The sequence below is a fragment of the Mus pahari genome, chromosome 8 (assembly GCF_900095145.1).
Source record: "Mus pahari chromosome 8, PAHARI_EIJ_v1.1, whole genome shotgun sequence".
Classification (NCBI taxonomy): domain Eukaryota; kingdom Metazoa; phylum Chordata; class Mammalia; order Rodentia; family Muridae; genus Mus; species Mus pahari.
In genome coordinates this window covers 56978199-56993655 of record NC_034597.1, presented here as the reverse complement: position 1 = coordinate 56993655, position 15457 = coordinate 56978199, and positions in this window count along the sequence as shown.

Genomic DNA, 15457 nt, shown 5'->3' with positions numbered 1-15457 from the left:
AAAAAAAAAAAAAAAGTTTACTCTTTTGTGTGTATATAAATATGCGATACGCACCCATATGTGTGTGTACGTTCATGTGTGGACATGTGTATTCCGGTACACATGCACATGCTGTCCACACTTGTATGGGAGCCAGAGATTGACATAGGTAGCCATCTTCCTTGAATGTTTGCTGCTTTATTTGCCGGGTCTCTCATGGGAGCCAGAGTCCTGAGATTATAGGTGAGCTGTGATACTATGTAGCCACCTGGCTTTTTTCTGGAAGCTGGGGATCCAAAATCTGGTCTGCATGCTCACACAACACGTGCTTCGTCCACTGAAGCTCATTCCTGGGCCCTGGTCTTTTTTTTTTTTTTTTTTTTTTTTTTTTTTTTTTTTTTTTGTAGGAAACGATGTAGAAATTAACAGAAAAGATTTAGTAAAAAACAAAGAAAATTACAATATTGAAAATAAAGCCAAAATGGCTTATTCAAAACATGTTAAAAGTAATTACCCTGTTTATCTGAAGAGTGAGATTTTAAAGGCAGTTATTAGCGTTTTGTAAAATAAGACTCATGCAGTCATAACATATAAGAAGTTATATTTTTTTTAAGAAGTTATTTTTTTAGGTGAAATAGAAATCTTTTACTTAAAATAATACTTTGCAAAACTGCTCAAAGCAGAATTTTAATATCTGTAAGGGGCTCCATATTTTTCAAAGCAATCATAATCATAATGAAAAGAAACATGAAATTGCAGTCTGGGTAGCTTCCCCAGAAGCCACACATATCCTGGTGCCTTTCAGGAGGTCAGCGAACACTGGCTGATAGCAATATTTGGCAAGAACCACTCAAACTGTGGAATATTGTTTTCAGCCCAGCCAATCGGCTGCGAGCTATGTGAGGAAGGGCAGGCATTCGACTGGCTCAGGGGATCGACCCAAGCTTATTTGCCTCCAAGGCACAGGATCCAGCCGAGCCAATCAGCTGCGAGCTATGTGAGGAAGAGCAGGCATTCGACTGGCTCAGGGGATCGACCCAAGCTTATTTGCCTCCAAGGCACAGGATCCAGCCGAGCGGAAGAGTGGCCTTTATCCCAAGTCCTGCCAAGGAAAAAAGGGAGGCGGGCAAGACCAGCTCCCAGCCCTCTTTGAAAAGTGACCTTAGAGGAGAGATGCTTAGTAATAACAGCCCTGGGAAGGACAAAGGTCCTGTCTTGGAGGTTATTACCCATCGGTGTGAAAGAGTCAGAGCATCTATTGTCCTGGTGCAGCCGCTGGGCTTTAACTGCGGAAGATCTGGGAGATGGTTTTGTTCTCAAGTACAATGCTTCTTGGCACAGACTGTGTTGGACCACTCAAATGAGTGGCCTGGCCGAAGAAGCAAGACTGGGGTGAGTCCAACCCCCCTAGCTGAGAGTGGCCCTGGCAGCTCTGAACGGGACTGGGGGGAAATCCGCCCACAAGGCTTACTGCTGGTCTGCCCACTATCCTATCACTGAAGGGATCGATAAGTAGAGACTTGTCTTTCCTTGCCTGCAAAAGGTTGGTGTCCTAGCGTAGTCTAGGTGATAAGGATCAACTGTCAGCTGAGCTGACATCACTAAATAAGCCCTCCTTCCTGCTGCCCTCCTCCCAGCCAGGACTCCATAGCTCTCCCCTCTGGACAAGATGAGTTGTGTTGAGGCTCCAAGCCATTCTCCATCTGCAGAGCCTGCTGAGCTTTCCTGGGATAAGAGTAAGATCAGACTTGGGCACAGCTCCATAACTGTCCTGTAGTCCGTGACCAGAGAATTACTGTCTTAGACTACAAAGTTGCTTCATCGATAAACACACAAATGGGACTTCTTTTCTTGTTGGGAAGGGAAAAGCTTTTTACACATACAGTGTCAGGAAGGGAAAGAGCAGAGGGCTCTCTGTCTGCAAAGCAAGTAGAATGCCTTCTCTTCTTTTCTCTTCTTCTTCTTCTTCTTCTTCTTCTTCTTCTTCTTCTTCTTCTTCTTCTTCTTCTTCTTCTTCTTCTTCTTCTTCTTCTCTCTTTCTTTCTCTCCCTCCCTCCCCCTCTCCCTCCCCCTCCCCTCTCCCTCCTCAGCATAGCTGGTTCCATTGCTGAAGTGTTAGGATGCTTAATGTCCTTGCTCCAAGTCCTTCAGAAGCCTGACCTTCTCTACCTCCCAACACTGGCTCTTCTTTACCTGTCCTTAACACTTCATATACTTTTATTTCTGCGGGGAAGAGTGGGTGGCATGTTCCAGTGTGCTCATGTGTGTGCTTCCATGTGTCTGTGTGTGTGGACATCTGCAGCGTGTGTGCGTGCGTGCTTGTGCGTGCGTGCATGCGTGTGTGAATGGGGTGTGTGTGTGTGTGTGTGTGCTTCCATGTGTCTGTGTGTGTGGACATCTGCAGCGTGCGTGCGTGCGTGCGTGCGTGAATGTGGGGTGTGTGTATGTGTGTGTGTGTGTGTGTGTGTGTGTGTGAAGTCACATAGTACTTAAGGCAGATTCTATGCCCACTTATGTTTTCAAATTTAACCAGAAACTAGAGCATAGGGAAACAACATGGGAAAGAATATAGGCAGTGGTCACAGGAGAAGGCTTTACCTAACTGAAGGGAATTCTAACACCTGAAAGCCATTCTGTCTGTCTGGAAATGGCAAACCTTTCCTAACCTCTGGGGCACAACAGCTCCTTCAGGCTGCATGGGCAGGTGGGCATTAGAGACATGGCTTATGGGTTTTTTTGTAGAGCCCACCCTCCCACTCCCTACCCCCACATTGGAAGGGAGGGAGGGAGGGAGGAAGGGAGGCACAGGGAGGAAGCTGAGCTTTAAAAGGGACAAGGTTAAATCTCTACCCACCTGCCTAGGAGCTATTCATAGCTAGCTGCTAGCAATAGTTTGGTTTTTTTCCAGCATTTTCTCAAATTTGCTTTTAATTGAATATGTGTGCCAATGTAGACCCACATCTCCTTAACTATGACGGAAATTGGCTCACACTGCTTTCTCATCTGATGGCTCTTGAGCAAACTTCCTGATAGGAGTACAGCTTTATCTTGTCCTTTTTAAAAGGTTAAGTGGCATTTCAGGACAGAGATGGACCGGGATTTACTGCAGTGATCTTCTGCTGAGGGTCATTTATTTTACTGTATTGTACAGCTAAGACGTGAAATGCTGCTCTGTGCTTCTCTGTTCACCAGGCTTTCGTTGTATTTCATATCTGTCTTATTCTCAGACTTTTAACTGGTGCAGGTACATTCCGGAGAAGGGAACCAACCAAATACCATGAGTTTGAGATCTGTATTTTCACACCCAGGGTTGCCATTTATAATCTACCTGACCTTGACAGGGGCACTTGGCACTTCTCAGTTTGAAAGGCTTTGCCTGGGAATTGGTCTGGGCAACTCAGTGCTACCATGAGGAGCAAGAGGCAGTGCAGTCTGGAAGTGGTAGGTGGCATCTGAGCACCTTGGGTCCTCTCGGAGCCACTCTGAGTCTGATTCTCCAAGTCTCTTCCTCGGATTGGCTGAACAGCAGAGAGCCATAAGGGCATGAAAATACTGAGATTTCCATTGGATGATATCCCCTCAGCTGTGCCAAAGAAGCTCCAGAAGGGTAGCACCACGGAGATAGGAGGGGCACGCTCATTGTGGGCGGCACCATTCCCTAAATTTGGGGGCTGGACTTACAGATTAGAGAAATCCAACAGAGCTCTAGAAAGCATGCAAGAGCTCATTCCCTCTGTTTTTGGCTGTGAGGTGATTACCTGTTTCAAGTTCCTGCTGCCTTGATTTCCCTGCAATGATGGACTGTAACCTGGAATTGTGAGCAAAATAAACTTCTCTCCACTTATTCAGCTGCTTTTGTTGGTGTATTTTATCACAACATTGGGAAACAAAACTTGGCAAGACATTTCCTTCTGAAGTCTGTAATTTCAGGTTGAAGAGAGGGCAAGAAGGGGAGTGATTAGAAAGAACACTCTAAGGCTGGAGAGATGGCTCAGTGGTTAAGAGTGCTCAGTGGTTACTGACTGCTCTTCTGAAGGTCCTGAGTTCAAATCCCAGCAACCACATGGAGGCTCACAACCATCCATAATGAGATCTGATGCCCTCTTCTGGTGCATCTGAAGACAGCTACAGTGTACTTAGATATAATAAATAAATTTTAAAAAGGAAGGAAGGAAGGAAGGAAGGAAGGAAGGAAGGAAGGAAGGAAGGAAGGACACTATATTTTCTGATGAGTCCTATTAAGGGTTCCCTCACATCACCTTCATTTGAAGTTGTATCATAGGGACTCTCATTCCTCCAACATGTAAGAGAACACATTGATGCCCCAACAGTCTTAGAATTCTCCATGCACCCCCCCCTTAATGTCTTTGTGTACATGGATATAGCCAAGCAGATTTATTCCATGGGTTTTGAGCCAAACTCAGTTCTCAGCTCATTTCAGAGGGAATCTGCTGGGCTGGTGAGTATGTGCCCTCATTGTGGGCAGAAAAATAAAAGTCCCCAAACCACGTGGTCATTCAGAATCCAAAGGAATGCTGCAGCCTTCACTACAGATTTCTTTTTTTTTCTTTTTTCTTTCTTTTTTTCTTTTCTTTTATTTTTTGTTTGTTTGTTTGTTTGTTTTTCAAGACAGGGTTTCTCTGTATAGCCCTGGCTGTCCTGGAACTCACTTTGTAGACCAGGCTGGCCACGAACTCAGAAATCCGCCTGCCTCTGCCTCCCAAGTGCTGGGATTAAAGGGGTGTGCCACCATGCCCGGCCACTACAGATTTCTTCCTCCTCCTCCTCCTCCTCCTCCTCCTCCTCCTCTTTCCTTTCTCCTCGCCATCTATCCAGCCTCTGCTGGGTACCTTTGTTAGCCCTGATTTGGCAGTGGGAACAAGAATAGAAATGAGACACAATGTCTTTGAGGTGCTCACAGGGTAGTGAGTTCTCCAGACCAGAACTAGACAATTACAGTGCAGTGGGACGACTTTAAGGACGGTGACAATGATGATATTGGCATGCCTAATGCCAATCATAAAGGAGTGAACCACAGTAAGAAGCATGCAGAAGCCCTTTGAGTCCTTGCAAATCCTCCTGTGGCTGATGATGAATCAACCCAGGCCATGGAGAGCTAAGGGCAAGAGTCAGTACTGGAGGAGCTTGAGCCATGTTGGGTTGGGTTCTAAAGGGCATCCTTTAACTCTGGCTCAGGAGCACAGAAGGAGCTGTCAGGAGACCTGCAGCCTTTCCCTTTGATAACTTGCATCAGATAACACAGCCCTTTTATCTTCTCCCATTCTGGCCCTCACCTTTACACCCTCTCCCTGTCGGCACGATGGACTTTCATGCGAGTGGGCAGAACTATTTACCTGTGTGCACTCTCCGAATCACATCAACTGTTTACTCTTGTAAACACCGCATGAGATCAGAGCTCTGTGGAGGCCTCTGCAGGGCCACAGGCACTGTCCCTGTGCTGCTACTGGGCGGAGTAAGCTCGGCTCTCAATAAATAAAATACGGATCCTGGCTGAGGTCGACTCACAGGCTGGGCAGGCTCTCATCCATCACTGTGGATCTACAGCCTCCCGCTGCTATTTCCTGCCTGACATTCATCACCTTGCAGAAGGCATCCATTGATTCTCCATTGTAACTGCATGGTACAAATGAGTGGGCTCATAATTAACAAGCCAACATGGCTTTCATCAAAAATCTCTAACTGCAGAGCCAGCAGGGACAATGATCAATGCCCCCACTCCTTCCCTGCTTCCATGGCACCAGTCCAGAGCTCTCAAGAGGCACGAGGCACAGAACCAAACAAGGTGACCTCTTTAGGTGCCCAAGGCCTGAATCATTGTCACTGAACAGCTTTGCCTATGTGTCTATAGTTTGCATTTTAAATGTCCCTGCAGGTTAAAGGCTTAGTCTCTATGTTGGTGTCATTTGTAGGTGGTGGGAAATGGAGATGTGGGTCCTAGTGGAAGGTCTTTTGGTCACAGGGGACAGGTTCTTAGCAGCAACCTACCCACTAGCACCATGCGTTGTGTCTTCACCAACCCTGAAGCAAAGGGACCAATTGGTTATGAAGCAGCCGTGCCTTACAACCTCCAAAGCTATGAGCTGAAACGAACCTTTGTTCTTTTTAAGTTGATCGTCTGGTGTATTTGTTATAGTAGTGGAATGCCAACCCAATGTGCTTTCTATAGGATCCCCTTCTATATCCCAGGACCAGCGGAGATACTTGCCTTAAAATCCCCTGCCCTTCAAGAACATAATTATCCTTCTCTCCTCCCATTAGGAGAATGGTTGGAGCGTCTATAACAAAGGGAAGTCTAGCAAGAGACAAAGTATGGTAGGTTTGTTTTGTAAATTGTCAATACAACAAAAGCACAACTATCAGCTCAAAGAAAACGAGATAAGTCTATTCAGAAGCTGAATATGGGTGACTCTAACCTGGGAATACAAATTCAAGTTAACTTCAATACCGAATTCCAAACGCTTATAGCTTTGTTTTGGTTTTAGCTTGGGGTTGTTTGTTTTAGATTTCTTATCTGTTCCTCTGTCTGTCTGTCCATTTGTCTGTTCTGACAGTGCTGCTATGTAACCTTGGATGGCCTGGAACTCATCACATAGACCAAGCTGCCTAGAACCCAGAGACTCTTCTGCCTCTACCTCCTGAATGCTGGGATTAAAGGCGTACACCATCATGCTCAGTTTAGTTTTGTGAAGGTTTTTTTTTTTTTTTTTTTTGAGACAGGGTTTCTCTGCATAGCTCTGGCTGTCCCAGAACTCACTTTGTAGACCAGGCTAGCCTTGAACTCAGAAATCTGCCTAACTCTGCCTCCCAAGTGCTGGGATTAAAGGCATGCACCACCACGCCCGGCTAGTTTTGTGAAGTTTTATTTTGTTTTGTTTTCGAGACAGGGTTTCTCTGTGTAGGCCTGTCTGTCCTGGAACTCACTCTGTAGACCAGGCTGGCCTAGAACTCAGAAATCCACCTGCCTCTGCCTCCCAAGTGCTGGGATTTAAGGCGTGCGCTCTGGGCATCAGATCTTGTTACAGATGGTTGTGAGCCACCATATGGTTGCTGGGATTTGAACTCCGGACCTTCAGAAGAGCAGTCGGGTGCTCTTACCCACTGAGCCATCTCACCAGCCCGTGAAGTTTTAATAGTAACAGAACAGAAGAAAAACTGGTGGTTTGCTTGCATATCTCACAATAACTAACCCAAGAATGCTAGGTCACATACAGAGGTAGACACTACGTGATTTTAGAGGACCAAAACCGGCCCAAGATCCAGGGAGATGGCCAAGTAAGTAAAGTGTTTGCCCTGCAAACACAGAGACCTGACTTTGATCCCTAATACCTACTATCAAAGAAGCCAGATGAGGTGGTGTGCTGTTGTAATCCCAGACCTGGGGATGTGTAAATAAGCAGATCCCCAAGGCTCACTGGCCAGCTTGCCTTAGTGAGCACCAAACAGTGAAAGATGCAGTCAGAGAGAATGGACAACATTCCTCGGGATGGCATCAAGCTTGTCTTCTAGGTTCAACATCTAGGTCCATGCATATGTACACACACACAAATACACACAACACATTGTAACGTTCCAACTCTCTGCCCCCAGTTAATAAGCCTTGTAAAGTGTTTTAACACAGAAATTGTTTCTGAGAGTGACAACGTTCTTGGTAACATGGGAGCCTTAAGAGAAACCTGAAGACCCACCACAGGGGACCCAGTTGTCACGATTAGACTCAGTACAGAATAATAGTACGGTAGAAATATGGTTGAACAGAAGGAACTGTGTAGATGGGCAGAAGGGCCTTGTACTCACAGAGAAGTGCTAAAAGAACCAGGAATGTTAATCTTGGAGGAGTGTCTGCTCCATGGAGGAGATAAAATCAAATACTTGCATTCCATCCAGAAAGCTCAGAGTTGGTGGTTGCTCATAACCTGGTGGTGACCTTTTGCTATTTGAAGGGACAGACCTCACCCTAATTCCCCATGATGACCACTCCAGACTCTTCTCTCCCTAGAGTTTTAGTTAGGGGAGATGTCACCGTGTGCTTTATGGCTTGCTGACCTCTATGCTATCAGAGACCACATTAGATTCCATGCCTTTTAGATATAGGATCTGCATGTACATCATAAAAGAGTTGCTATATAATTTCACCTTACGCTTTGCTGTGCATATGGAAATGGAATTATGGGAACTATTGTTGGCAGGAGACCCTTTTCCAAATCCTATTTTACTTAAATATGCCTACCATAAATGGGCTGACATCAGACTCCCGAAGGCTGCTCCAAGTTGACGAAGTCAATCTGCACCAGGTTTTCATTCTTATCTCTTCACGAGGTTTGCTTCCCTGTCTGGATACCAGAGGGATCCACTGGGACTGATCTCAGGCAACCAACTGAGTGAGGTGGGAAGCCAGCAAGATATGGTTCCTCCATCTTCGGAGCCATCCTTCCAGGAGTGGAGCTGGCATCTCTGAGGGGGAGGTTTTCCAGAGAGAAAGCAGAAGCCAATGCCATTCTTTTTTTGTTGTTGTTGTTGTTGTTTTTGTTTGTTTGTTTTGTTTTTCGAGACAGGTTTCTCTGTATAGCCCTGGCTGTCCTGGAACTCACTTGGTAGACCAGGCTGGCCTCGAACTCAGAAATCCGCCTGCCTCTGCCTCCCAAGTGCTGGGATTAAAGGCCTGCGCCACCAGGCCCGGCTAGCCAATGCCATTCTTATGACTTGCTTTGGAATAAATGGGTTTCAGTGACAGAAAGGGGATTGTGGTTGTTGTGACTCAGTAAGGGGCAGAGGGAAAGGGCCAGAGCAGGTGAGAGAGCTCTCATATCTGAGCTGTTTTCCATCAGTTCAAAAGACCCGTGCCAAAGATGGAGTTCTGTGTCCTGAACCTCAGTAAAAATCTAATGCCTGGTTGTCTGGAGTTACTGGGTTAGGATTCAAATCCTTTTTCTGAAGGAGTACAGTTTCCCTGACATTCCCAGCACAGTAGGAGGGCAAAACACATTAGCTTGCAGTGTGGCTGTTCTGGGATTCTCTTAGAATTTCAAAGAAGCGATTCTTTGTTCCTTCAACCCACAGAAAGCAATTCTGGGAGGCCCTAAGAGTGCTCGGTACAATCTGGTGGCTTTAAGGATGTGTGTGTGTGTGCCCGTGTTCTTCACCTGGTGTCCTAGATTCAGGTGAAAAGCAACTCCGAATGGCACAGAATGCTGTAGGAGCCTCGAAACACTCCATAAAGAGGATGAGCTGACTAAACGGGACAAGGAAGCAACAATCAGGCAATGCCAGAGTTGTTGAGGCCAAAGCTCAGGTCCTGGCAGATATAACAAGTTAGATTCTGCCACCTCCTCAAGAAGCCAATTAAACAGACAGGGTAACATTAAAGGCAAGAGAGTGGGATTTATTTAATATCGCCACACTGGTACAAAACAAAACAAATAAAGATATTTGCTGACCTCCCAAGCCCATCTTCTGGTACTGACATAAGGTGTAGGTTTAAGTAGAAGGCAAGAGGTCACAGAACTAAGCTGTCCTAGTCAAAGTGCAGTCCTGTTCATTATTTAACCCCTGTATAGCTTGGTCTCCTGTAAGGTTGTCAATAGCACACCATGACAGAAGCATACACAAACGTGTGTTAGCGTCTTCCTACAATGTCATAACACACTAACAATCAATTCACAAGGAGCATCACTTTGGTTGGCAGTAATTTTTTTTCCCTTAGTTGCAAATACTAACTCTCAGATTACAAATTTCATATTACACAGTAGATAGATGATAGAGAGATAAATAGAGAGATAGATAGATAGATAGATAGATAGATAGACAGACAATATTTGTATCTATAAATGCACATACATTTAGTCTGTTATGGCTATGGAGGGCTAAGGAGGCCCTAATAGAGCCCAAGGCATTTCAAAGAGGCCCAAGGATGCAGAAACTGATAGGAATGCCCGGAGAATATCCCCAGGTATAAGGTAGAAAAATCAGACTTCAGGCCTGTGGCTGCTGTTGCTGCTGCCAGAGCCTTAAAGCTAAATTGCAAGGTCAGAGTTGACCTGCAGGAGCAGTGTGTGCTAGAGGCTATAGAAGTAACAGACAGTACTGAGGCCAGGCTGAGGAACAGATACAAAGCAATATGGCCATATCTTGGTGGGTACTGATCCAAGCTGAAATCCCCAGGACAGATAGGAGTCGTGTGCCTGTTGGTCCCTTGATGCATGCACTGGACGGTCAGATGACAAGTCACTGGGGCGTGTCACCATGTCAGTGTTGGCTGTCCGCCTCCTTATGGGGCCTGGGGAAGCTGCACCCTTTTCTCAGTCTGGTGTGTTGTAAAGGTTCTCTGGTTTGGTTTTACTAATTTGATCTTAATACACCCATGAGCTCATCTGGTCCCCATCTACTTGGGAGAAAAAAAAATTGTCTAAGATGAGAGGCATTTCTGCTTTTAGGAGTAAGTCACCGGTTTCTGATGTTCCGCTGGACCAGGACACTCGGTGTTGTTTCTGTGTCCGCCACCGCACAACCATCCTCCTCCCTCAAAATGGAGCCAACTTAACACAACAGAGCCACCGAGGGCAGGGCACAACCTGAAAAACTACTGTGTGAGATCTCATTCTGGGAGACAAGTTCCTCTCTGGCTGGAACCTGAACTTCTCAACCTTTCCTTTCTCCCAGCATGGGATTCCTGTGGGGATTCCAGTTCCAATAGCTTGATTGTCAAAGAGACAAGACAGAGGTCTTTCTTTAGAATAGTCTCATTCCTGCCAGGAATGCTACACACAGGCACCCCCAAAGCCCCAAACTCCCTTCAGAATGTGCACGATGCAGGCATGGCTCTTCCAACAAGATGTGTTCAGATGCAGAGTACGTATGGATTGAAAGATGCTGCTCTCTTGGGTCAGCAAGTCTAAGAGAGAAGCATCATGACCCCAGGGCTCTGGTGAACTCTGGACCTTCAGCATTGATTTTCTTGTCAATGAGTGTTTGGGAAAAATTAAGACTCAGAGGTTGTTTAGCAAGCTGAGTCCTAAAGGAAGAAATGAACAATGAACCGCAGTCCTCAATCACATGATGGGTACAACACGGGTCAAATTAAATAATACACACCATTTTTGCTGATTTTTACTTCTTCCAGTGCACTTTTATTTTTCAATAAAGGAAATTTATAGCACTGCTGTGCCTGGCATCAGTTAGGGAGAGAGTGTCCCACTGGAGGGCATTTGTAATAAAACCTCTGACCAAAGTCAGCTCCTGAGAACGAAGGCAGAGGAGTCAGGAAGTCTGCAAACAGGTCTAGGCTGTGGGATTTCCCAGGCCTATGCTATGATGGTACTAGACAAAGAAAGCCCACATTTCACCAAAAGGAAGGACATATAGACCTAACTCCAGTTGAATGGGAAATTGTGGAAGAGGAGGAAGGACAAAATTGGCTTGAATTTGGAGGGACTGGGTTTGGGGGATAAATGATGTAGCAGGCTTTTGGGAGCAAGGCAACAACCTACAATTGTCTCTCCATCCTCAGGATCCCCCTTCCTCAGCAGCAGCCTATAAACTGCAGGGCTTTGAAAACTGATCAGAAGAATGGAACACGAGTATCTCTCTGGCTCTAGGTGGGAACACAACATTCCAAACCGCCTAAAAGGTCATAGGAAGTCCATTTCTCCAGGGACTCCTAGTAAAAACAAAAGTGTACCATTGCCTCTATCCTTAAGATTTGGTCCAGATGGGCCTGTCAACCAGCTGGGCAGATAACCTTTTCTCAGGAAAGCTGTCTATCCCAGAAATCTTTAGAAATCGTATCAACTGCCTGAGTACAATGGTCGGCACGGTGGTGACTTTGGCCGCTGTCCATCACCCTGAGAGCATTTTCCTCATCTGCAATATATCCTTGGCCACTGCCCAATCTCACCCCAAGAACCCATCATGCTATTTCTGCCTGTCTTCTGCCTTATGCTCTGTGGGTCTTGTTTGAATTCTTAACAGAAATCATGAGGACTGGGGATCCTTAGGCTAGAGTGAGATCTTGGTGTCACAGGGGTCCCAAGTCTGTCTTCTGTGGAACCTTGAAAACATAGAAGGCCAACAGTTGTCTTTTTAAATGACTCATGTTTGTACTTAGTAGGACTACAAACTTAGTTTTGAGCACATTAAACAATTTGATCATTTGTAAGGTGGCTGACCAGTAATTTTCATGTCTTAATTACCTTTAACAGTTTACAAATTAGCAGCTTTTATAAGGTTAGGATTTTACAGTCGTAGACATACGTCTCTAAGTTAATTTTTGTTAACCTGAGTTATACCTTTGTAACCTTTGGGATTTATCATACAAAAAAATCCATTCCTATCCAAAATATCCTAGAGACATGCCATTGTCTCTTAAGTCTAAAAAAGACGATATAATAATAAGCAGAGGGTTCCTCGGGACCAAGAAATATTCCAGGTGCTGCCTTTTACCAACAACGGCCACAGCTGCTCCTGGTTTTCCTCGTAGGCAGATTTTTCCAGCTAATGTTTTCTAGAGACAGAGGTGCCTGCAGTTTAGTATTGCTGCTGTGTTTCAATATGATCGGATTTATTTGTTTAATCAACACTGAGCTGAAGGAGCACAGTAGCCCCCCAGCCCATTTTTGTCTCCTAACTGCTCCCGTCCCGTCCCGTCCTGTCCCGTCCTGTCCCATCCCGTCCCGTCCGACTTTTTGTTTCCCGGGCTTCATCCTTTCTATGATCACAATCCTCCACACCATTCTTTTCCTCTCAAGTCAGGTTGATTTCCATCCTCTACGCATCTCCATCCTCCGTACACTAATTTGTCTATGAGGTGAGATACTGTTTTGCCTCAGTCTTCCTTAGGATACCCATTTTGGGTGAATGTGTCCAAACTGGGGATATATCATGACTGGAAGACTGCTTCTTCTCAGTCCACCCAGTAAACTACCACCCACACTTAAATAAACAGCAGGTCAGTTAAAACATTCAATAGCTGAGAAACATCTAATAAAAGCTGACTGACTGTAGATAGCAAGCTTGGACTTTTGAACCGTATCATCTGGGATGGATACCATCTTTGTGGACCATGTGGAATTTGTATAGAGAATATATGTTCCTTGTCCTTTTAAGAGTCATCTATAAAAACATTAAAAGAAATCTCTGTTACATTCAAAAAACCCAAACTTAAAAGATTTTTTGTTTTTTTTCTTCTTTTACTTATTTGTTCTTTTTCTTTGTTTTTTTATTTTCTTTTTTTGTTTTGTTTTCTTTTTTCTTTTTTTTCTTTTTTTTTCTTTTTTTTTAAATGTAATTTTAGGCAATACTCATGAGGTATCTTTAAAAAATCTTAGGAGGGAATATTTTCAATTACTATCTATAGCTTCCAAGCATCACACTCACGCAGCCTGCCAACTATTACCAGTGTGAAACAAATAATCGACCTGCATTTTATTTAGTGGCACAATAATTTCCTTATGCTCTTTACCAGTGAGGGGTTATTTCTGTGAGTTACTGCTCCAATAACTGTGTTATTTAATAAACTGATACCTCTCCCCTGCTTTCCATGTTTCATTTGTTGTAGAATTCAACCAAGAGTTTCCACAAAGCAACTTAAAGAGCAGAGCCAAATCCCGAGTCATGGTAAACAGAAAAGAGAATATTCAGTGACCTAAAACTTTACATTTCACTTTTACCGTCAAATTTAAGCATTTTTATATTTTATCATTTAAGCACTGATTATACGTGCTGCAGACAAGAACATACTCTATATAATGAGTAGCTAATACCTCTGGAAATTTAAATACCATCACCTTAATGCTTCATGCCCTGACTGCAAATGTTTCTGGACTAGAACTTGGGCTTGCTTTAACTTTTTTTCCATTGGAAAAAGGAACCATTGATATTGAGTTGTTCTCCATAAGAGGGGGGGGGGGGAATCTGATAAAAGGGACCTTTGATATTGAGTTCTTTCCTCTCTGAAGGAAAAACAAAAACATTTAAACAAGAATCAAGCAAACAAACAAAAAAGAAAAGTTAGCTCATGTTGCGATGGTGGAGTTCCACTGGTCATTCCTTGGAACTCTGTTGCACTTGACCCTGGTGCCCCTCCCCCACACAAAAGCTGTAGGCTAGAGGGCTTTGACTTCAGCCAGATCTCTCAGCCTGGGCCGCTGGTGTCCCGTTGGACCCACCCTGCTACCTGCAAAGACCTGCCAAGATGTATAGCAGAAAAATCCCCCTCCCCCAGAAGTCCCAGTCAACACATCTCTGAACCCTGTCTTCTAAAATAATTAACAGGGATTTCTTTTTTTCTTTTTTTTTTTTTTTAGATTTATTTATTATTATATCTAAGTACACTGTAGCTGTCTTCAGATGCACCAGAAGAGGATGTCAGATCTCACTATAGATGGTTGTGAGCCATCATGTGGTTGCCGGAATTTGAACGCGGGACCTTCGGAAGAGCAGTCGGTGCTCTTAACCGTTGAGCAATCTCTCCAGCCCTCTTAACAGGGATTTCTATCTTATCTTGGATGGCTATGTTCAAATGTTGCAGAGCTGTAGCTCTGAATACTTTGCTCCTTTGGATCTTAACAAGTAACTCAATAATTATACAAAATGCTTTGTTGTCAAAGGACTGAGAAGAAGGGCCCATGTTCGCGTTTCCATCATTTTATGGTGGCAACCCTTGGGTGAGAGAACTGAATTTCCTAAAACCCTAATTTTTATTTAAAGAAAATCTTTCTTACCTCCTCCGAGGGTCGTGGGCCTCACATTTCAGTAACTGTGGTAACTCCCCTGCTGGCTTTACAGTAGTCAGAGAAAAAAACATCAAGGTTACGGTAAGAATGAAACTCAACCGGATTTATTGTAACCAGTACTGGACCAGGACTTTGAGAGTCTGGCCCAGATCCTTCTCCTTTAGCCATTTTTAAGCACAGCAGAATTACAGGAGGGCGTGTATTTGCATAACAATTAACTCAGCCCCGTGAATGCAACAAAGCTTAAAACAAGTTTACATTGAAGCTCTTGGCTAAGTACCTATAGCTTCATCTATAAGAGGGTTTCTTGCTGAAACAATGTTCAAGATAATGGTCTTGGGATCTTGACTAAGGTAATCATAGCATTTGTGGGAGCCAAGGTTGGCCTGGCCCTAAGATCACACAGAAGTCGCTTACACTGTTGTGAAACACAAGGGACAGCACTCATAAGAATGCATTTTATGGTTTAAAAGCAATTCTCAACATTTAGGAGGAAAGGGTCTGGAATAAGTAAAAACAGTAAGTCTGGAAGATATGGACAGAGCTTGCCTCATCAGAGAGCAAAGGGTCACCAGACTGTAGAACTACACCACTCCAGGCATTCCAGGAAGAGCAGCCATACACCTCTTACCATGGAAGAGACTAGCTGCGAGAAACTTTCCAGGTTTCTCCACACTGCTTATCTGTGTGCACAAGGCCTTTCAGCTCTCTACACAAGAGCATATAGCTCT